General features: G+C 43.4%; 2 long non-coding RNA genes across 4 annotated transcripts in view; one reads left to right on the top strand and one right to left on the bottom strand.

Annotated features, from left to right (window-relative positions):
- Nucleotides 1–2,645, top strand: part of LOC119577193 — a 20,813-nt gene continuing 18,168 nt past the window's right edge. For all 3 annotated transcript variants that reach the window (XR_005229103.1, XR_005229105.1, XR_005229104.1), the window contains exon 1: nucleotides 1–243. This is a non-coding gene — a long non-coding RNA (uncharacterized LOC119577193). The remainder of the gene's footprint in view (nucleotides 244–2,645) is intronic.
- On the bottom strand, nucleotides 1,437–2,227 carry LOC119577195. Its single transcript, XR_005229106.1, has 2 exons — nucleotides 2,142–2,227; nucleotides 1,437–1,591 (listed from the first exon to the last, which is right to left on the bottom strand). It is a non-coding gene; the product is annotated as an uncharacterized LOC119577195 (long non-coding RNA).

A 2,645-nucleotide genomic window follows, 5' to 3' on the forward strand; every position in this document is an offset into this window, starting at 1 on the left:
GGCACATTCGACAGTTCTGTTGTCACAACAACCCTCTCGTCTTTCGGAGCGGATTTTGTTAACTACTGATTTTTTTTTCTCTGTATCCCGGAGAAGTGAACTCTTCATAAAATTATTGCAAGCTCTGTGATAATGTTAAGCTCTGTGAAGTGCAAGAACTATATTCTTGTAGCAATTCTGCCGTAATTAGCCGACGGATATCAGAGGTTCGTCACGTTCCCAGCCTTCACCCTCTTCGGCAAGGTAAACCCAAAATTCCACTTTTAAAAGTAATAAACATTCTAATAGATGAAGCGTTAGGCGTTCGGGTTTTATGAAGGTTTTTGGTTCATAAGGCGGTTTTGTGATGTGTGCGTTTAGTATGAAGTTCGTTCGTGTAGGAAACATTGATTCGAATCTTCTGTGAGCGAACCTTAGCTCGGACTTTTCATTTTTCCATTTTTTACAGATTTTAATTACCTGTTATGAGCGTTTTGCTCTTAGCACACACCGAAGGGGCACCATTAGGATTTCAGGAGGCCCCCATGTTTCCCTGTACTTTCTTTGATGATATATTAAGGAGTGATACACACAACGGCGAGATGGAAAGAGAGAAAGAAAATGAAAAGAGGAAAAAAAGAATAGAGAAAGAAAAAAGAAAAGAGGAGAGATACAGAGTAAGAGTAAGCGGGAAGAGAGAAAAAGAGTAAAAGAGAAGAGAGAGAAAGAGTAAGAGGGAGGAGAGAGAAAGAGTAGGAGGGAGGAGAGAGAAAAAGTGAGAGGGAAGAGAAAGAAGAGTGAGAGGAAGAGAAAGAAAAGTGAGAGGAAGAGAAAGAAGAGTGAGAGGAAGGAAGAGAGGAAGAAAGAAAGTGTGAGAGGGAAGAGAAAGAAAGAGTGAGAGGGAAAGAAAAAGAGAGGAGAAAGAAGAGAGGAAGAGAAGAAGAGTAGGGATGAGAAGAGGAGAGGAGAAAGAAGAGTGAGAGGGAAGAAAGAAAGGTGAGAGGAAGAGAAAGAAAGTGTGAGAGGGAAGAGAAGAAAAGGGTGTGAGAGGGAAGAGAAAGAAAGAGTGAGAGGGAAGAGAAAGAAAGAGTGAGAGGGAAGAGAAAGAAAGAGTGAGAGGGAAGAAGAGAAAGAAAGAGTGAGAGGGAAGAGAAAGAAAGAGTGAGTGGGAAGAGAGAGAAAGAGAAAATAGAGACCGAGACAGAGAGGAAGAGGAAGAGAGAAAATATAAAAAGAGGAAGAGAGAAAATAGAAAGAGGAAAAGGAAGAGAGAAAAAAGAACGAGAGAGGAGACAGAGGAAGAGAGAGAAAGAGTAATAAAAAAGAGAGAAGTAATAAAAAAGAGAGAAGAGTAATAAAAAAGAGAGAGAAAGAAAAAGGGAGAAGACAGAAAGAGAGGAGAGAGAGAGAGAGAGACCGAGACAGATAAAGCGATTAATAGATACATTTTTTTTTTACATTAATACAACAAGAGCCCGACTTTATCAAGAGGCTCCCTTGCCACTGACTCACCTCGAAGCAGAAACAGAGCGAAATGCGCCAGCCTCCTCCTCCTGACGGGAAAACGACCGAAGTTCTTTTCGTACATCGCCCCTGGAGAGTTTCTGAAGACCTGTGCGTCAAAGGTAGAAAATGCATACATACAAACATATTGAGGTATATGCATACATACATACATACATACAGACATATAGCCGAATTCTATGATCATGATCGTCATCTCTCTTGTCTTGAGAGATGACGACCCCGCCCCCCCATTCTCTCTCACCCTCCACGCCCTCCCCCTTATTCTCTCTCTCACTCCCCTCTCTCCGCTTCACTCCTTCTCATTCCCCTCTCTCCCCCACGCTCCCTTCCCTCCCTCCCCTTTAGTCCCTCTCTCCCTCCCTCCCACCCTCCCTCCCTTCCACCCTCCCTCCCTTCCACTCTCCCTCACTCCCCCACACTCCCTCCTTCTCACTCCCACTCTCCCTCTCACTCCCACCCGCCCTTACTCCCCCACACTTCCTCCCACACTCCCCCACACTTCCTCCCCACACTCCCCCACACTTCCTCCCACACTCCCCCACACTTCCTCCCACACTCTCACACTCCCCACACTCCCACCCTCTCACACCCTCCCCAACACTCCTCACTCATTCACGAAAACCTCCTGAATTAACCTCGCTTCACGAAGCTCAGACCCCTTAACAGCCTCTCGTGAGAATGTGGCTCTTTGGCGCTCTCCCCTCAAGACGTTTCCTGTGCAGAACGTTTGTAAATGTTAATACTGATAAGAACTGCGATATCAAGACTGAATGATGCTATTATTGTCATCATTTTGACTTTCGTTATCAATGTTGTTATTATTGTTGTTACGATGTTATCATTATTGTTACCGTTTTTATTTACTGGTATCGCCAGCATTACCGATTATATTACCGTTTTTTTTTTGTTATCATTATGACCGTGATCATGGTCATGATTATGGTGATGATGATGATCACCATTATCACTATCACTACCATCATCACTATCACCACCATCACTATCACTATCACCACCATCATTATCACCACCACCACCATTAATATATTCATTATTATTATCATTATCACTGTAGCAAACATGTAAAACAAACAAACAAACACATTACACACACACACACACACTCACACACACACATA

This window comes from Penaeus monodon, chromosome 9, assembly GCF_015228065.2.
Source record: "Penaeus monodon isolate SGIC_2016 chromosome 9, NSTDA_Pmon_1, whole genome shotgun sequence".
NCBI classification, from domain to species: domain Eukaryota; kingdom Metazoa; phylum Arthropoda; class Malacostraca; order Decapoda; family Penaeidae; genus Penaeus; species Penaeus monodon.